The sequence below is a fragment of the Atractosteus spatula genome, chromosome 1, assembly GCF_055471065.1.
Source record: "Atractosteus spatula isolate fAtrSpa1 chromosome 1, fAtrSpa1.hap1, whole genome shotgun sequence".
In the NCBI taxonomy this organism is placed as follows: Eukaryota; Metazoa; Chordata; class Actinopteri; order Semionotiformes; family Lepisosteidae; genus Atractosteus; species Atractosteus spatula.
In genome coordinates, this window is record NC_142706.1 from 52366799 (window position 1) to 52388979 (window position 22181).

Genomic DNA, 22181 nt, shown 5'->3' on the forward strand with positions numbered 1-22181 from the left:
TCAGGGAATTATGCCCAAGCAAGAAATGGTGGCAAAGCCAGTTCTCTTCACTGAAAATGTTCTTGACAGAGAAAGCCAGGTATGTGAGTAACAATTATTAACAGGTCAGGAATTAAAGCTTCGAATTCACTGGAGATACACAAGCATTATATTCACAACATCACACACAGAACATAGTGTATGGTATACTGTCATACTCCTGGCTTTTCGTTTGCTGAGGAAGACTGTGTCCTACAATAATGAGGATTTTGAAACAGCAGTATGGAAAGCCCTCACAATGGTAGGCAAAGAGAAATGTACTTTTTACATTGACGTTTTCTTACATCTAATTGAAAATGTCAAAAACCAATGAGTCTGAAGAAAGTGCCTACTGATAATGCTTTCTAACTTGAACTACAGAAGATTTCACCTCTCACACAATGTGCCAAACAATTATTTTAAATCAAAGTCGTGACAGACACTCTTAATGTCTTCAATTTCTATTGCAAGCCTTGTTTTTATTTATACGAGTATAAAACTATATGGGCAACAACCTCATAACAATTTGCAGATTGGATGTCTTCACCTTAGTCGCTGTTGTGTTTTTACAAATCTCTCAAGACTGTTCAGGTACAAAGGCAAAACTGAAACAACTGTCTCCTTTGACAGCTGGTTTTAATAATAATTAATTGCATTCACATAGCACGTCAGGTTTCCAAAAAGCTTTACACTAACAGGCATAGAACCAAAGTTAGTGTCTCATCCAAATGATGGCACTTTTAAAGCACAACACACCCCCTCCATCACCATACTGGGACCCTTGTTTGGAAATTGTGGTTCAGGGGATAGAGTGCCACCTACTGGTCCACCAGAGATGGATTTCATATCCTTCTCTGCCATTCTGCCCAATTCTTGCATTCATAAATTTAATTTTAACAAGTAAAAATACAGATACCCCAAATTGTTCACTATGTTCTCACTTCTGCTATGGCCTTCAATGTTCACTTGCATGTGTTTTTTAGAGATCATTTAGAGCCAGGCTGGACTGTCTGACTAGTAACAAAGCTCTAAATAAAATTCAAGACAGAGAAGCACTTGGGTTAGTCACAGTCATGTTCAGATAGTTAAATGGTCATTTATAGTTGTTAAAACATAAAAAATACCACTGAAAATGTTCCAAAATAGCTTGATAAACACCTTTGTATAATAGAACAATTCCAAATGTTCATGTGTGTCTCATGCTTTTACAGTCGGTTTCATACCACCTACTCTATGGTATAAACAATTAGAAAAGAGTTCTGACACATAAGTTATTACCCTTAATCTAAAGAACAGCAGGATAGAGGCTTTTTGATCTGACAGCAGGTTATAATTTTACTTTCACCTCTTCTTACAGAACACTTCCTAAACACAAATTATTTATTATTCTTCCTGAAAATGGACAAATTGATCCCTCTAAGTATTATTTTAAAAAACAAATCAAGAAAAACAAACCTACAGTAACATTTTACACTGCTTTTTAAAAATGAAGTGTAAGCCACTGAACTATACAGGAACCTCCAAACGTTTCCCGTTTCACTGGGGTATAGAAAGAAATAACACACAGGAGACTTTCAGTTGCCACATGCTTCACAGAGGCAAGACAAATCTCAATTGACTGTCAAATCGCTGTAACAGAATATACAAAAAGTGGAATCTACTGGCAACCTGGGATCGTGGCAACCGTGCCAGAAAAACAGCAAGTATCTTGCCAACACAGTCTGTGTGACAAGTGGTTCAAAATGTAACTGTAAACTCACATGTAACAGCTGGAGATCGCCAACACAAACTGCCATCTTCAGGATGCAAAGAGCTGAAAAGAGACTCAAACCCGCATGTGGCAGGCATGGCCAGGTTGCAAGGAAAAGCCCTCAGAGGGCGAACTACAAAAAGAGGCGACTCAGAGTTTGGCAAACTACATCTGCTTGACAATTGGAACCACGTCTTACTGTCCAATTTAAATGAAAATAGAGTTTATTAGCCGTGCCCCTCAGTGTCGTATGATCATTAAAAAGGTGAGGCTTGTGAAGGAAACGCTCCTGGCCACTGTGAAATATGCTGGGTGATTATTATATTTTGGGGTTGTCTTGCACATACAGGTCCTACAGCCCTTGTTAATTTCATTCGGAACATGAACTCCAAACATCTGATTCCCTCTGCGTGCAAAATAAATGTTGTTAACCAGCTATTTTAATCTTCAGAACTCAGTCCAATCCAATATCTGGGGTTTGAACTTAAGAATGCAGTTCTCAAAGAGAAACCAAGGGTCTGAATGACCTGGGGTGCTTCTGCCTGGAGGAATGGTCAGAAATCCCCCCTCAGAAATACTAGAACCTCACAGCACAGTACAGGAGGTGTCTTGTCAGTTACATCCTTGCCAGTGGAGGATTTACAAAATATTAACCACAGGTGTGTGAATAAAAGTGACACTAGTGTTTCCTATAATTTATAACAAAAATGACTTTGCTCTGTGGAATTCTGTTAAGATTACAGTGTTACTTTTTTGTTTTTCAGCAGAACACATTATGTAATCCATAAATCTTTTTGTTACATGATGTTTTCATTCCTATTTCATTGAGGGTATAAATAAATGTGGAGGGCGCTGATTCTACAAAATATAAACAGTGTACTTGTGCACAGATATATGTAAATACCTTTGGCAAGACACAGCAGCAATTACAAAAAAAGGAACTAGTTCTAGTACAGTAGAACAACTTGATTATCAAACTCTTTTATTAACCATATTTTTCCCAGGGTTTGAAAAGAGTTTAGTAAAGGGGTAACCATGGCAACGGGCCCTTCTGGGAGGCTAGACAGCAAAGATTAGGGTAATGGAGGTTACAGAGCTTAATAAATATTCATGAGCCTGCGGTTACCACCAGGGAGGCAATAAGGATAGGGTTAAGGTCACGGTGGGTCATTAATATACACTTCATATATCAATATTCATAAGGCTCAGATAACTAACTGCCAGCCAGACAAGGGCGAAAGAAGAAAGTGAATATTCTTGATAACCTATTAATATTCACAAACCTGTGAGGACATGTTGTCAAAGCAACAGGGTCTGTATTGCTGCTTGGCCACACCTCAAACTTTTCAACCTGCTTTGTGCTGCTCCTCACACTCTTTTACATTACTATCCAATATCAACAAAATGTTGAGCAGCACACAATGGAAGTGTGACAGGGGCAATCACAGAAAAAAAAAAAGCAGCGTTGACTCGGTTTGTGTTCCAAACTCCAGTACTGGCTCATTAATTACATTAAGTGGCACGGCTTTTGAACATCTGTATTTTAATGTTGTGCGATATATTTAACCCCTTTTTGGGAGTGAATGTTTGCTTTATCATGGCACCCCTGATGTGAACCATGTCTTCTGGTTGAATTGTGTTCCTTAAGGAAGAAGCACAACTGGTTGCCAAGCAACTGAAACACGCTGGTCTGCAGGGATCAGGATAGTCAATCTCCTTCTGGCCAGCAGGGGTCACCGTGCCCTGGAGAGGTGAGAATTGAGGCCAGAAGGACAATATATGGATGACACCACAAACAGGCCAACTGCATGTGTGGCAATACTTTAAGAAATTTTAAATTTCTTAGCTTTTCACATGATATCTACATGAGGCTTTCCTCCATGACATACAACAGATGTCTGTTGAACCTTAAATATCAGCTGATAAAAAGAAAGTACTTTAATTAAGTGCAATAATAAATGGCTTACTTGGAGAATAAAAGTAACTACTTTGCACAAAATTTGAATTTTGGATTGTCACTTGGAAGTTTTGTGGTACGATGCTGATTTAATGCTTCTCGATTTCAGACTGTTTGGTCACAATTTTTTTCATTTTGGAAAGGGTGTGTAAACGTTCTATAGGTGCTGTGTACTGTATGTGCATAAAACGATTTTTAAATGCACTCGATTTCATCTTACTTCACAGTTGAACTAATTGGGAAAAAAAGCTTTTTCTCATTCAAAACTTTCATCATTCTGTATTTAAAATACCATATAAAGGGCGCAACTGGTTAACCTGAGCACAGGCTCACTATCCTGTTGCATGTGCTATGTGCTTTATGAGCCTGTATCATAAAGTGTCTACCAGGCTAGAAACATTGTTTACAAGAGCACAACCTAGCCGACTGTGACCCCCAAGTACTGCCCAAGTGGCGGTGTGCTATTGGCTGAGTGCTGGTGAGGGAAGCTGGTAACAGTTGGCTAGGACTCTTTTGGCTCTCAGCAGCATAGTGACACCCATGGCCTCCTGGGCACTTGCAGGCTTGCGAGTACAGGACCTCGTATCTTCCAAGGGTTTAAAACATGACAGGCCCCAAGGAGGGCGGGTCAGAGAAACGTCCTCACTGTCCCCCCGTGTGCGGTCACAGGGTTTACAGCTGCGAGGGGAGACATGAAAAAAGCCCACACTTGGCTGTTCCAAATCAGGTGGGTATAGAAAAGAAGATAACAAGAGATTCTATTAAAATAAAAAAATACAATATGGCTCATTTTGACATTAGATGAAAAAGAAAAACTTAAAACCCAAATGACAACAATTATTTCAAGTGAACCAGACTGGAGGCCTCCAACACACCCTGCCTGAACTCTCTGACTGCCATCATTCTTCAGATACACTTGTGACACAGACAGCAGCTGACAGGGCAGATTCACATGGTCATAAGGTTAGAGCTCTTGACCTGCCTGTTGTACAGCTTTCACTCTGAACCCTATCACCATGTTTTCTCCTACATGCCAAATTGGCCAAACTACCTGAGACTCGATCATTTCAAAAAATGTCTTTTAAGCAAGCAAGGGTACAGGAGAGGGTGAATTAGTTACTTTGATTAGTGAATGCAGTAAATCAGTGTTATAAATCGATTTTAAAGAGCAGAAAAAACACACACTCAAAGGCTTGGCCACATTCCTGTAAAGAGCACTATCTCTGTTAATTTTTTCCTTGAAATGGAAATGTTTACTACATAATAGGAAGAAAATCCAGATTGGAGGAGACAAGGCTACATTACATGTTTCAGATATGATAAATACAAAGAGGTTGTTTGTTAAGTTTAAAGATTTTGTCCTCTAATTCTAGCTCTTCTCCTTTATGGAGAAAAAGTGGTTTAGGACATTTTGGCTGTGTATGACATAACTTTCTACTTAAACATCTAGTAGACTGCTTGATTATAAATAAATTGAAAAGCACACTAACAAATGACAAACAGGGGTACTAAAACAATGTGTGTTTACCCAAGCTGAGTTTATAGTGTTCAGTTTTTGTATGCCGGGAGGAAGACTGTGTTAGAAAAGAAATGTTTTTTGTGGGGAAAAAACATGGGTCTATTGAGAGTTGTGGAGACGATGATTAAGTACACACTGAGGTATGAGTGATTTAACTTTTTACACGACACAAGAAACGGGGTTCTTGACCTGTTCAGAACATATCTAAAAAGTCAGTAATATTTCCTTCCATGAACCCCTGCTAATGCTAACAATACATTAATACTGAAGATTAAAGATACATTAATACTAAAAGATTCAGCATGCTCTGAAGGCCAAATGCCACAGGATTCACAATGTTGCCTATGAATGCAGGTATATTGAAGCTACCAATTTACTTTCACTATTTGAAAGCTACTTATTCCCAGGTCCCAAAGCCTATATGATGAGCACATGGTGCGAGGTGGAGACTGAATTCTAGAAAGGATACAAGAATACTGGGACAGTTTAGATACATTGATTAAAAAGTGTTGACATGCAAACTCCACACAGAAGGTGCCCGAGATTGGAATCAAACCCAGGACGCAAGAGAAGCAAAGCACCAGTACTAACGGCCTTGCCACCATGCTGCACTTCTTGAACTCATATGGAGTGTCTCCAGTGTCTCATATAGACATAAATAGATGGTCTAACTTCACAATTGGAGGACTGGATGAGTCATTGGCATAACACTAAAACAGAACACAATAATATAATTTCCTCACTGAAGAAAGGCAATGGAAACATTTTAGTAAGTTTAGTGTTTAGTAAGACAAGACAGAGGAAGCGCTTCAGCAGACACCTATAGTTTATCTTCTCCTATTAAAACACAGAGGCACCATCACACTACCATCTCACACCTGCAAAGCCATAAGCCCCTCAGGTACTTACATCATAATGAGAGAGTAGTCAGAAATAAGAATTAAGAAATAAGGCCATTAAACGTCCACACAGTGTCAGGCACTGCGTCCCTGACAAGACTGCAGGCTATTCTAATGAGCACATACAGCAGTCTGCCTCGTTAACACTGAATGGAAAATACATTGGGCAAACAGCATCTTGCATGGGTATGTCTCTATAAATGACTAGTACTCATGTTAAAAGGGAAGGTAATTCCACTAATTGGGGCACTCTCAGTATCTCATTCTCTCCAGTTAACAAACACATCTACACATTTGTCCTGTCTCATTACTTTATAGTACATCAATATGATAAGTGGACTGTGTTTTTTTTTCCCAAACAGGAGACAGAATACTAGCTTATCATAATACATTCATTTCACAATTCACGTTTTTGTCATTTGCACACTCTCTCCCTTGGAAACCTTCATTATCTTCAAAGTAAAGCTGTTCATCAAGAGGATCAACTAATAACGCAATGTCAAATTTAAGCAGCGTATCGTGCCAGTATCCTTATACACTGGTTGGGGAAAAGAAATGAAAAATAGAAGCACCTCACATTTTGGCAATCCATTAGTCTCAATGGCTGGGCTCCTTTGGAAAGGAAGATTAATGTGTGAAAAAATGACAATGTCGGTTTGCACCATTTCAATGGAGGTCTGGGTATTTCTGTACCAGTGAAGTGCTACTCTTTTGTATCACACTGCAAAAACAGAAAAGGTAGAAGTCACAAGCTTCTCAGAGGACTGGCTCAAATCTTTACACAGTGCAATTCTGAAGGCTTTTGGGCACCCAGAGCAATCTGATTTACCACAGGAGGACGAGAACCCTCCAGTTACCTTCCCACGACATGGCTGAGATTTCCCATGCGGATCACTGGCACTACTGTGAGGAGGGCTCATCCCGCACTGTGGGCCCTAACACCCACAGGAAACATGGCACTTTCCGAAAGACCCAGCATGCACCTCAGCAATGTGCCTTGTCATTGCCCCGACAACCAGGTCAGATCTGTGAACAGTTCCCTGGAGTGGTCAGTGAAGTCTGGGAAGACAACACATATACAGACACTGTCATAAAGAGGTCAAGGACAGCAGAATAGCATAGTCTTCCAAGTAAGGACTGTAAACAAGTGAAGCTTAATTCCACGCTGAAAAGTAGAAAGAAGAAACACAAGGTTTCAGCTGCTGAGCCTTCTTCTTTGGAGATCTGATTTACTATGATGAGGCAGTTTTGCAATCAGAAACTTGTATGAACATTTTACAACTTTTGCTAGACTTATGACTTATGAGACTACTAAATATTTTGCATATTTGCTGTATGAAACTTTGATTTCAGTACTCTGGTCTGTCGTCTTGATAATCAGATCTGAAGAATTCAATGTGTGTAAATGCGGGCAATGCTCGTCTATATGTTACATCAGGATGCATTGGCTACCCAAATGGCCGAAGAGAGATTTTTAATCTCGTTGCCAATCTTTCAAGAAAGTCTCTTTTCAGGTCCTGACCCTTCTTTCAAAACTCATACTGCTTGACCTCAACACAGCCCCCAAGAATTTAATGATGGATTTCACCGCAAGTGAAAATAAAAAGTAAAGCAGATCAAGCTTTTGATGTTTGTAGTGCCAACAGCAAATTTCGTCATGCTCTCCCTGGTGATTGAAATTCAAGGCCTGTGCAGATTTTAAAACCTTGGGTCGCGCCTTCCTTTGTTGACACAATCCTATGGTGAATACTAACTAAGACAGGGGTGGTGAACCCTGGTCTCAGAGAGTCTCACCAAGCGCACAGGTCACCCGCAAATCACCAGTTTGTGAAGACGTGGGATACCTGGGTTTTGATTAATTTAGTAAATTAATTGCTTCAATTTACTCAGGAAATTGCCAACTGTGGTCCTTAGGAGCTGCAGGGTGTTCGGATTTTCATTTCAAGTGATCTCTAAACTCTAAGCTCTTTAAGGGTGACCCATAATGCCTCCTGCATTACTGCTGTGTAGGACCAGTGCACGATCCCCCTGAAACCAAGCAATACACTTCATAGTGCATGTACGGATTATTCATGGTTGCATAAACATTTCTAAATCTCAACTGGAGAAGCCAGTCTGAATGAGAGACAAGTATATATAGCAGGGGTCGACAGCCTATGTCATGCATGCCGTTATTGGCACACAGAAGGATTTTTTACAGCTCACGCGATAAAGGTCTTAAGAAGAAAATAAGTTAAAAAAAGGATAAGGGCTAGGCTTGGCTGTTCTGTAATTCTCTACAACACGCTATCCAATGAAAGCTCTTTATTTGCTTTGCTATTTATTAATCAACTGCATTATTTTAAGTGGGGATAGCCTATTGTTTTCACAGGAAAGCTTGCAATCCTGTGAAGTATAAGGCCAAGCATTTTGGACAAAATGGTGGATGCTAAGAAAGCAAAGTTAGATGTCCTCTCATTTGAGCCCTTTTGGAAAGATGAATACAGAAAACATAAAAAGTGTTCTGTTTGTGCTCTATGTTGGGAGACTGTCGCTTGTTGCACATCAACAGTCCAATGACATTTTCAGACAAAACACGACAAACACTTCAAGGTTGAGGTGGACAAAGCTGAGTCTATAAACGGACCACAGTGAGGCACGGAAACAAAGCAGCATCTTTACTAATTTCTGTGTAAGTAAAAACCAAGCCACAGAGGGAAGTCCCAAAATCACACAATGTGTTGCAAAACATGGAAAGTCATTCAGAGGTGGGGAATATAAAAGAGGCTTTTCTTAGTTGTTCAGATGTTTTGTTTGTTTGGCCAACAAAGACATGGTCATCACTAGAATTAAGGACTTACCTGTGTCTGTTAGATTGGTGGAGAGACACATAAGTAAAATGGCCGAAAGACATAGACATAGCTAACACTTTTATTGATCATTTTGAGGAAAGAGGAATTGACATCAAGAAAATATTTTCTATGACGACTGATGGTTCCTCTGATATGGACGGGAAACAGCAGGGATTCTTAAAGATCGTTTCGGACCTCACTGGCCACTCCACAGTAGATTTTCATTGTATCACTGGTCAGGAAAATCTTTGTGCCAAGATTTCGAATTATGAGCTTAATAATGTGAAAACAGTGAATTTCCTTGTTGCTCAATCTGGCACAGGCACTTTCAAACCCTCCTTCAGGAGCAATGCAAAGGTGCTGACAAGCTTTGTGGACAGTCTTAATGCAATTAAGATCTTTATGTCAGAAAAAGTTTAAAGCTACTCTAATAACATGATGAAAAATGGGCTGCAAAACTAATGTTTCTAGCAAACATCACCACACATATGAATGAACTGAACCTCAATCTGCAGATTGCAGGTCAAACTCTTACAGGCCCTTTCAAAACATGGCAGGCATTTCTTGCAAAACTTGCCATTTCTTTCTCGGATCATCGACACCTCAACTTTCCACCATTTTTACCATCTGAAAGAACTTTCAAAACATTGTACAATCCACGTTGCTGAGTCGGGAGTGTTCGTACATGAAATGGGATCAGGATTTTCTGTCAGATTTCAGGATTTCCAACTTTCCGGTCCAATATTTTCTTTTTATGATTACACCAGACAGCTTTGATACCAGAAACATGGATTTTTCAGTGGTTCATTGGATGGGTGTTGAATGTAGGATTTTGAATGTAGCTAATTGAATTACAGCTCTGACTTATGGAATAAGCTCTGACTTATGGAACTCAAAGTTCTGGGATTTGCAAAACACAGCTGAGGCTACTAAAAATGATCACAGCGTTTCTATCATGACCTGCTGAATGTCCCTGCTAGTAAAATTTGACTGTTTGAAGAAAGTTGCATTTTCACTGCACTCAGTATTTGGATCAACATACCTCTAAGGACAGATATTTTCACACATGAAGTTGTGAAGCACAGCTGGTCAACAACTGAACACTCAAGAAGCTTGTGTGCTGCTTAAAGTGTCAAACCACGAGCCTGAGACTGGAGGGCTCAGCAAGGGCAAGGATCAGACTAAATGGTAACACATGTATTTTCATTTATTAATTATATGTTAATATTTGTTTTTTACTAACCAAAATTTGAGCAGGACTATTATTGACATTAGAAAAGTGTCACACAAACCTGTAAGAACATTTACATGAGCTAACTCTTCGCACGTCCCTTCTGAAAGGGTTCCGACCCCTGATATATATAGTAATACCTTGTGCCACTACATTCCTGAAAACTCTTTGTGGTAAATAAATTCGCGGTTGGTAAACTTTATGGGTAAAAAAGGGTTAGGGTAACTGAAGTTAAGACCCACCTATTAAGACTAAGATTAAAATCTCTCAAACATTTTTTCATCTATAACAGGGTAGAACAATAACTAATGCCTATTACTTTTATTTAGGAAGTCACTATCACGAACACATCTTTGCACAATCACATATCAATACCCATCAAAGCAATAATGTACACTAATATTCACAGAGCAGTATGAGAATGTGAGAGAAACGACTGACATGTCTACTGGCAATGCAGGTTTATTGAGAAAGAACGAGATCTGACCACGCGGTTCTCTTCCTGTGAAAAGAACTCTCGTGCCAGCACACACTGCAGCGCACGAATGCTTCTTGAACTCGCGGATCCTCAGAATTAGAGTCGCGCAAGGCAAAATGGTACACAGAAAATTGGCGCGGATACTCAAAACCGCTTGAGGTAAATTCGCGTATAACAAGGACATATCATTCAGGTTTTGTTTTCTTACATTTTTTCAGTGTTGGTTATCAGTAAAGGATGTGCTTAGTTTGGCAATTTCTTGTTAAGTTTGCTGTGGGCAATCTGCTTCATTGTCTAAGCTTTTGAGCCTTTAAGGTTGCCCCCCACTGATATATGACTCTCCATGGTCATTAAAGATCCCAGGGAGTTTCTCGAAAGGAGTATTGGTGTAAATCTGGTGTCCTGGCCAAATTTCCCCATTCACCTTTACCAGCCACGGCCTCCTAATAATTCCCATCTACAAATTTTCCTTCATTACTCTGTTCTCCCCTTTGATAGCTGGTGTGTGCTGAGCACACTGGCGCACTCTGGCTGCTGTTGCATCATCCATATGGTGGTGGAGGGTAGTCCCCAAAACCTGTACACCCCTATGAGCACAGCGTACAGAAAAGTGCTATGTAAGTATAGGATATTATTGATATTATAATTATTATTACACATAGAACTGTTTTAAATGTATAATCTGGATTTTCCATTACACTTACATTTGTATTCGGGAAACACAGATTTCAACATTTTGTATTTTAAGTGGATTTTGTAAGTTAATTAAATTAATTGAATTTGACATAGTGTAAGACAAATTGGTTTTAAATTATTATAATTGTTGTTCCTAACTTGCATTTTTTTTACTGAAAGAGGGGAAATAACATGGTCTTGAGATGCCAAGTTATCTAGCCCAAAGTTAAGCGGTATAATCTCCATTCTTAGTCATTGCTTCTTGAGAATGGAGAACGCAGTTGCCACTATTCTTATCAGGGCAGGAATGGATGGGTTTTTGAATGCTGCTGCAGAAACACTGCATTGACACAATTCTGTGGATAACTGAGAAACCAAACCGGACATTGTTAAGACAATGTTATTTTCAATTAAAAGTGGAGTGAGACATTTCGGTCATAATTACCAGTGCCATATATTATTAGGGTTATGTGGTAATGAACTTTTCCATAATTCCATGATAGTAGCTGTTTTTGCGGGTTTTGCTTATGCATGTAGACATTCAAATAATCAAGGCAACTGTTTTGTTGTTACAGCAAAACATAACCCATCCACGTTGTAATATTAGTTATACAGTCATAGATGCTCATGCTACCAGTATTTTCCTTTTCATATCCAAATAAGACATGATATTAATGCTACAAGAACCCAAATGTGTTTTATTCCTTTGTACAGAATAGTTCCTAAATGTAATTTTTTTAAAACTCTGTTTACGAAAGATAAGATGAAGGATTGTCTTGTAAACAGAATGAATAAAGCTGTTTCAAAGTTACTGCACAAAGTCTATCCATTATTATCTGAATATACAGGAGTGTCCAGAAAATTGCAAAGCCTAATAATTTACCCAGTTTAGAACTATATGAAAATAAATCTTGAAGGCCGATTGTTACTATCCAATTAGCCACGGGAAATAGTGTAAAAATAGACATTAAAAAGAAGAACAACATAAAAGTAGACCCATCCGTTTACCATTTTTGAAGTGGTTCTATTAAGGATTCCACAGCTTAGGAGGAAAATGAAAAAAAATCCATATATTTTCAAAAGGAAAAGTGGTTCTTTTCAGTATTCAGTACAATATCAGTACATGATATACTAGCAAATAGTATATCATAGCAAAAATATTCAAGCTTCTCATAAACGTACAGCTACACACACAATTGCATTGCTACAGTATGTTGGACAATGCTAACATATTGAAAAACAATTATTCTTTTGATATTACCTTGTGATTCATCCACCCCCAGTATACCCTTTTATTGACTACAGAACATCTCAGAAAACAGTGTACTGGCACATATGTGTTTCTGTATTAGTACAGTAATAGTACAGTAATACCACAGGGGTTCTGTCTCATTCTTCCTGTCACTGACATTCAGGGACTGCACAGGAATAATAATGGATCGTCTCCCACATGCCCCTTTTCCTCATTTGCACAATAACAGAACAGCCGACAACAAACCCCAGTCTTATTTCTCCTCATTTTGAAACAAAACGGTACTAGGAAGGGGACAACACACAGGTAAGTCTAGAACCTTCTAAAGAAATTACAGTACAGGGCAGGGCAGTTGTCTGCTCAACTTTGACAAGGCACCTCATACCCAACAGATGGGTCACAGGGGCTCCTGAAATGCAGAAACCCAGTCTACAACACAGTAAAATACAGCAGAGCCTTGGTGCAGAGGAGATGACTGAACCAAACCACTGGCCACCCAGTCACCCGAAAAGATCGCCGTCTTAAGTAGCATGGGAGTGACAGGCGCTGGATCATAACAGCCTGGAGCAATGCCTCTTTCAGTTTAATCCCGTCAGTCTCCGGAAGCTCAAGAACCGTCCGTGCGAGTCTTGGAAAGGGCAACCTCTTTATGGGCATCAGCGTCACTTAACAGCAGGAGACTCCATCTTACATTTGAGTGGCGGTCTGTACAGACCCTCAGCCTTTTGCCGTTTGCCGCTAAGGACTGGCATGAGCGCTACACGTAGATCTCTAACACTGCCCTCTTGCATGTGTCCTGAACTACCCAGACATACTGCTGTGAGGAAACTGACAAATCCTCCGTTTGCTCCAGACAACACACAGGATGGAAACTGAAATCGCAGTAAATGAGGAACCATAAAAAATAAACTAGATGCTGCTAAGTTTATTCTGCCCACATCTTGAAATAATTGTTCCCTTTTAAATACCATTTGAGTTTGTCTCTTTCATTAAAGAAATAATTTGACTCCAGTTTTCAGTTTGCTATGTATTAATGTACTACACTGCAGACTGCAGTTATGTCTATTGTTTGGGGTTCCTTAGTTGTAGGCTATAGTCGCTCTTACTATTAAAACAACTATACACATGTTAGATTGTTCCAGATTTCCTCAAATAAGCTTTGATATCTCCAACACGAATGGGTTGCTGTTGTCCACAATGGCACTGAAATTATATCATTTTTGAAGACTACACTTCCAGTCCTTTCCAGCACACCTCCAAATATATTTCACATATTAAGTTCCAGCTAGGGACACAGTAAAGTCTTGATCAAATAAAATTCTATGCCTGTCAAAAATGGATGATTATTCATTTTGACCTTTGACCCCGAGAATCTCAATATTTTCTACACATGAGAACAAGTAATAGGTTTATTCCATGCTGAAAAAAAGAAGAAAGAAAACACGTTTCAGCCATGGAGCCTTCTTCAGGTGTGGACACCTGTGCGGCACCTGAAGAAGGCTCCACAGCTGAAACGTTGTGTTTTCTTTCTTCTTTTTTTCAGCATGGAATAAACCTATTACTTGTTCCTTTGCAGCCTACGCATGCTGACGCAGCTCCCCACCTGAACTACTATTTTCTATACATAGTACTTAAAGCAAAGGTGTCACAGACACTTTTACACACATACTGTAATATTAACCACACTACAAAATGAGTGTTGACTGATATTTTTTTTCCTGGTAGAGGACAGTTCACACCTGGAATCCCAATTCCATGGGACAAATTATCAGAAGGATCCCAGTATGTGTTATTCTCCAGCCAGGAACACAAAAATGATCATCTGTCAAGGTGCACAAATGAAATCGCCCTTAAACCAAAAACAACAGTTTAATTTGGGCACTAAGATCCTACTTGATGACTAAGGTCATTCACTTTGTACCAGTATTCAAAAGGTCTAGCTGTCACAACCAAACCACATCTAAAAACCTTGGACACTGATCTGACAAATGTGGAAACTGTTATTATGGCTGTTTCGCTGAAAGAAATGTCTTAATGCACATAAACTGGAGAGGGAATCTGGCTACAAACATGCTATCTTAAAGCTGTCAGATTCAGCATGAGCAACACATTCTGGAACAGGGGTGGAATAAGTATCAGCCATCTCCTGTGTATAAGGCTCTAATTATTGGCTTCTTCCATGGCTTGATGAAAAGTGAGATTTATTTTATTTCCTTTCCTCTCTTTCTCACAACCGAAGAACGCTTTTCTTCTCTTTTCAGCATGGAATAAACCTTTACTTGTTCCCTTGCAGCCTACGCATGCTGACACAGCTACCTACTTGAACTACTTGAGATTTATTTTATGATTACCTCCTATGTTTTGTGTGATGTATTCCCTAAAGAAATGTCATCCTAGCATCTCTGACCAGCTAAATACATGCTGGGTTCTTCCTCACAATTTGCTGAGATTCTCAATCTGACCTTTTTTTTCTATGAGGAAGTGCTGAGCCAATTCAACCAATAATCGAGATTATTCTACATGCATACAACTAGTGCGAAATGAACACAGGTACTGTACAGTTTTTAACATCTTTTATCATGGAGAAAGTCACAAAGTAAACTAGGGATGAATATGAACACGTTACAGCAAGTTCAAATTTTCTTTTTTCTTCATTTAGATTTTTTTCGGTGATGATAAGATTTTTAGTGCAAAGGGGTAAGGGCAAAAGGCCAATTGCTCTAATTTTATCACCGACATTCAACCAAAGTAAAATCTATTTGAACTGGCTCCTTGAATTGTGGCCCTCCTAAGCTTGTGAACTACTGGTCCAATCAAGCAGCGATTTGAAAATTAAGTGAAAAGAATGCGACTGAAGACTCAGACATGGTTGTGATACAATAACGATTAGATGTCCAGACTAATCAAAGAATGTCATCGTGAGGCCTCAACATTAAGTGTGCAGGAACCCAGCTATTAATTCACTAAATCCACAGGATGATAATGTATAAACAACTTCCTGTAAGGTTTTTATTTCTTGCAACACCTTTAACCAGAAGCAAGCAAATGACATATTCAGTTCCTATCATGGATGAGAAAATGCATCTTGAGCAAAGGGCCAAATCGGGTTTTTAATGTGCTCATTTAGGGTTTACACTGTAATCTAGAATACTTTATGGAGGAAGAGTTAATACTGCCCATTTCCCAGTGACTGGTAAGGATTAAAGAAACAGGTCAGCATGTAGTGTGTAGTGCGGGAATCCACCTTTTTGTTTTGTAAAAAAACTGTCCTTCAAAATCCCTCTAATTTCAATGCCATACTACACGTGTAGTATTTTCTGTCACTGTATTTTACAGTAAGCTACAGCCTCTTCCTTTGCCGCGCTAACAAATTGATTGACCTTACTGCACTTCGCACTCAGCAGCACTTTGCTATGCCTTAAGAGGGAATGCTGCACACTTTTTAGCTTTTCAGCACAGCAATGCACGGAAATATTGTTTCAGCATACATTTATTACCAATTTGGGTTTTTTGGGGCAGAAGTGGTTAAAGAGTGGAAGAGTTTAATTATGAGCTATGGGGTACATTGAGAGTTATTAAGAACCTAAACAGGGAAAAAAACAAGGTGTGAGAGGCAAGAAAGAAAACATAAACCAAGTAATCAGACAGCCAGCCTATCATTGTGTAATCTGTAACGTTGTCCCAGACTTACAAACATATCCTGTAAAATATGCATTTGACAGCAGAAGAAAAGAGAAGATGTATGGCTTACATGTCCAGTAAATGAAAGTCTGGCTTCAAGGAATAAGGAACTTCATTAAAAGTGTCTGCTAAGCGTTACCAAATAAAGAATGAACTAAGAAAATAAGAATTACAAATACGTTCCAAATAAGAGGAGGTCATCCAGCCCATCTTATCCTTGTCTTGGTATCCTGCTACATACCATTAAATTGAAGATACAAGTAAAGCATTAGGTTTAACTGACACTTCACTTCAAGACAGGTCCACAGATATTTCGCCCTCAGATTCTAATGTTCTTTAACTCCCCCTGACAAACAATATCCTGATGACAGAAAACAAAAAAACATTTTGGTCAATGATGCAGACAAGCACTTTAAGCTGCTTGCAGCCACAATAATGACATTTTCAATGTGGTGAAAGATGTCTTGTGCCATCCTGAAAGAATGGAGCGAATGAATCTCTCCATTATTAGACACAGTATCACTCATGGGCTTTCACCGCCACTCAAACAGTTACGAGAGAACAAAGCGGACCACAATGTCCAGAAATCACCTGCTCACCAAAAGGCTAGGATGTGCTGATCCGACTAGGAGAAGGACCCTAGCCCGGGGCTAATGCAAGCTTCGCAGCTGTAAGGCTGAACTTGACTGCACTTGACAACTCTACATCTGGAGGGACTACAAACTGGCCAATTCCTCTTTTCTAAATAAGACATCAAGAGGGCTACAAATACATGTACATTTGAAAAACTGTGGGTCAGTTGTAGCTTTATTTGTGAAGCCCTATAATACACCTTTGAAAACCATGCCAGAATAGGATTGGTTTCATGCAATTGGCTTCAAGCTCTAGCACAGAAATTGCAGCAATAATAATCTTGTTCAGTATTATATGTTGGTACACTCACACTACAGTTTCTTCTCATAGCAATCAGCTATCAAGGTTTCATCTTGCAGAAGATCAAGGCCAAAAGAACAACACTTTTTAGGTGAAACAATTATACAATGTCTTCCTTTCCACTGCATATCATCTACCGTTTTAGAAAAACTACAGGTTTTCTCATAACACCGAACACCACTGTTAAACTTAAGTTAGCTCTAAGCAGTGAAAACAGTAACACATGTCATTATCTATTCATCCATTTTCTAAACTCTTTATCCAACACAGGGCTGCAGAGGAGTCAGAGCATATCCCAGAAAGCAACAGGTAAAGGCAGGATGCACCCTGGACAGGACACCAGTCCATCACAGGGCACACACACTCACACCAGGGCTAATTTTACCAGAAGTCCATTGACCTATCAGTATGTCCTTGGAGTGTGTGAGGAAAATGGAGGAAAACAGAAGACCCAAAGGAAACCCATGCGAACACAGAAAAACATACAAGAATAGCCATGCAGATAGCACCCCAGGTCCAGAACTGAACCCAGGGCCCCAGCGCTGCAAAACAGCAATGCTAACCACCATTTTATTAATGCTTTTCAAAACACACAAAGCAATATATACCATTGTGTGCATCATACACATAACAGAGCCAAAAGAGCACTTTTAAACTGACTCAATAAAATAAAGATTAATTAATTATATATTAATAGTGAAAGACAGGTCTTTAAGTGAGTTCTAAAAATGTTGACACTTGCAGAATCTCTAATGGATGCCGGTCAATAAGTTCAATTGATGTGCTACACTCAAGAAGGCTCTATCACCCTCTTTGCCAGGTCTAAGAAGACCTGAATCAGCAGATCTCAACATAAGAGCTAGTCTATACTCCCTTATAATCCCTTAAAATAACCTGGACCTAGACGATTCAATGCCTCATACGTGAGCAGGCCAACTTTAAAAACCTTTCTAATTTTCACGAGGAATACAATTGACATTGGACAGGAACTACATGCTGAAGCAAAGTAAAAAGCCACAGAACTGTGGACATAACTTTTAAGACCATTACTGCACTTTGAACAGGCAATAGTCCTCTTCTTATACGTTTCTGTGTTTTACTTCAAAATCCCAGGGCAGGAGAAAAATAATACCACTACCAAAAAAAACAACATTACTCACATTATACTGCACACTCCCGGTTCTATTGATTTCTTTTTATATTGGACCGAAAGAACATTTCTTTACCTACATTTTGAACCTTTTTTCCCACGGATCTTCCACTTTCTATGGAGCGCTTCGGGAATAAGGGACTAAGGAGCAGCAGAGAAGAGCGTGTGTGGTCCCTGAACTGCTCTGTCTGGCCAGCCAGAGGGGCAGAGGGGAAGAGACACAGCAAAGTCCAGATATGACCAGAAGGAGGGAGGCTCTGCTCCTACCAGTATGGCCCAGTCCTTCTAACAGTCCTTCAGGAGCCTACACAGCCTGGCTAGATGCCCCCCACACAGACATACACACACCTTGCCAAGTCCTGGTTAACCCACTGTCAGGACTGCGCCTGGGGGCTCCAGGCTCTAGGACTCATCCTGTACTTCCGGAAGAGGCCTCGTTCAGGCGAGCTGCTCAGGAACCTTATGCTGTAACATCCTAAAGTGCTAAAAGTACCTGCTGACAGCGCAGGGATAAGATCGGTCAGGAGGCCCGGTTTCCAAACTGGAAGGGATGCAGCAAACCAGAGCTCAAGTCAGTGCTTTAAAAACATTGACTCATGATGATGCCCATTCTAAAATCCCCTCTCTCCTTTTACTAGATGACTACACATTTCTCTCTTAACAAACCATGGTAAGAATAACTTGTCGGTTCATAAATCACATCCCTTTTTAGCACTGTGTCCTAGCTACCGGACAGAACAGGTTTCCCAGACCTTCCCAGGGCTCCATTCCTCTTGTCGCTGGGAGCTGAAAGCCTTCTCCAGTGGGGAAGGACAGATTTGGATGGTCTCTAGTACTACAACACAGAAAGGGGCTCGGAGCTGTGGACAGCCCCCACCTCTTCCCAGCTGAAATACTGAGTCTTGCTTTGTGAATTGCTGCCAACTGTATGTCTGCTGCTCCTGTGAGATCCTTATTACTCAGTGCAAAGCAACAGTAGCCAAAGGGCTGCTCTCAATGCTGTAGATCTTAATGTTGCAGCTTGTCAAAACGTTTCAAGTCTCAAGCAGGAAAAGCACACCTATTTCACTCAGACAACTTCAGGAATAAACTTCACACTGGCTGGACAAATGAAAAGACTCACAGGGGTGACAAAGGTCTCCTTTTTTCTAGGTCGGTGTGGGCAAGTGAAATTACTGTGCAATTTTTTTATCTTTAAATTAGACTTTTAACTGTGAAACAATCAGCTGCATGGGCCCGGTCTGAAAAAAATATTTTTGGTTTCTTTTTAGCTTCTTTCAAATATCTGTCACAGAAGCCTATGGTGACACATAGTCTTACTGACCCCGTTACATGTGTCTTTGTACAATTAATTGGAAGAATCAGCAGTGTCTCTCACTGCAAAAAAAATGTCTCAGATATACAAAGATCTAGCAGAAAGCAATGAGATATCTTACAAGTAATGATCCGTCATATTAAGTACTTATTAAATGATGCATTTCAATCGAGGATCGATTTAGAAGGAGCAACAGAGTTACTTTATTATAGTTTCAATATTGAACCTCCTGAACTTCAGAGCAGCACAGTGCCTTGAGATGATTTTATCACTCATGATGTCTCATAACCTTTAATTGTATTTCTCTCTGTATTGTAGATGCTGGAGAATGCTGTAGAGGCTTATTCAGTTCTACATCTACGAGCCTGATACCCACACAGCTGTACAGAAACACATGGTACTTTACACACAGTCCAATTTATGGGTGCCCTCTAATTGTTTTTTACATAAAAGCTGGTGGATTACAAATCATTCCACCTCGATTCAGCAGAGTCTCTGTGACGGCTCGACCACCTTGGTTTTGGCAGAACCTCTGTGCAGATCAGGTGCCAAGGCTGACATGGAAAATCCCCTTGTGTTTTCCTCTTCCTTTAATCCAAAGTTTCCAGGCCCGAGGCCAGTCAAGGTCAAAATAACCGTTGCAGGGGGGAGCCATGATGACTCACTAGTAAAGAGAGATTCTGTACCATTAAGGCCAGTGAAACATCCTGGTGAGGAGATACCATGGCCTTTCACTCACTGCCAGACATCAATCATCTTACACTTAGAAAACAGGTTACAGATAAAATACAGGTCTAAAAAAAAGATTCTTCACTGCTCAGGGCAAGACTGGCTTTTTGTTCAAAGGAAAGGTCTGATATTCTCTCAAAGTACAATTTTACTTTCTCCTTCCTACTTGTTACCTATGGTGACAAAAAAAAAATTGTACCAGAACTTATTTGCTCTTAGTCTGAGGTTACTGCATTGATTCACGGCACCCAAAATCTGAAACTCTGTGTTACATTTCCAACTTCATACCAACATTGTCTGCTTTGTTTCAGCACACACAACGGATATGGTGATATTATGTGATATTATTGAAAAAAATGAATACATACCTGGAGAAAATCTGACACTTAAATAAATTAATCTAAACAAAATCATTCAACTATTTTTTTTTAGCAGTCAACTACTAATCTAATCTAAATATTTCCTGCTAAATGAAACATTACTGTATTGGTGCAAAACAGGTCAACTGAAAGACTGGTTAAAAATACACTGTACTGCGACAACCCATAAGAACATAATGGTGTAAAAATGTTACATTTTGAAGATAATTACAAACAAAGCAGCCACTTTGGCGAAAATGTACAGTTTGCCCAGACAAAAAGAGAACTACATGAGACTAAATGGCTCATTTGTACACAAATAGTTTGGTATTCTCCTATATTGTAGTTCTTTCGGTGTGGTCCAATAAATTGGTCCCGGTCACACAATTTTTCCCATTAACTAATAGACAAAAGTAACACCTGCAGTAAAAGAATCTGGAAACAGGACAATAATGTTGGCACAATATTTGTGAGGCTTTTAAACACTAAGAATGAAAATGTGCAAAGTGACAAGAAATGTGCCAGAGGGAGAGCTTAATTGTCTTAATGTGATCTTGAGTTTTTTTTAAGATGTCTACTTTGTCATAAGTAAACTTTATCATCTCTGTAACTATATCATAATACACAAATGTAAATGCTGTTTTTAGGAACAAACATCTCACCTTGTTTAAACTGCACAGAGATTATGATCATAAAGCTGAAAGGCCGCACTGGCTCACTAGACTGCACAGAACTCAAACAAGCACTTCAAACACAGCTTGTGATTTGTTTCCTCTTTGTTTCTTGGCTGGTACTCTGTGTTTTGGAAGTCAAGAGGAACAATGGCCAAAATCATCTAAAAATAGCTGCTAGCCTGTTCTTCCAAATATATACTATAATGCTACATCAAAACCTATATAGTAAGCACACTAAAGGCCTACTGCAATCAGTATACTACTGTATACTGTATTGGACATTCTTTCGGTCCAACACAAAAAGAAATCAATACCAGTATATATACTGTTATGCTAATGGGGGGGATAAGATCAGATTATTGCATTACCCTTATTTGTACATTAGGTAATGTAGACATACATCATGTGAGAAAAGAGTTGCCTCTAGTTTTTCAAGGGCACTGTGAATTCTGAAGAAAAGAATGCACCGCTACACTAAAAAGGACAATTATCGGAGAGTTCAACAGAGTACTAATTAATTCATCCACTGTCACCAGCTCAGAAAAAAGAATTCACATTTGATGTTTTCTTTTTTTAAACTATTAACTTTTCCTCTTTCATAACAACAGATAAAACAAAAAGGAGGAAAAACTGAGAAAAGGACAAGAAAAAAGGGGAGCTGAGCTCAAGTACACATTTGTATCTTTGTTTTACAGATACAGAATACATAGCTTCAGAATACAGACATATA

At 39.4% G+C, this 22181-nt stretch overlaps 1 protein-coding gene across 3 annotated transcripts in view; it reads right to left on the reverse strand.

The window, feature by feature from the left end:
• The window catches only part of znf827 (zinc finger protein 827), a 67064-nt gene that overhangs the window by 40768 nt on the left and 4115 nt on the right, over positions 1-22181 (reverse strand). The gene's annotated exons all lie outside the window — the stretch shown is intronic.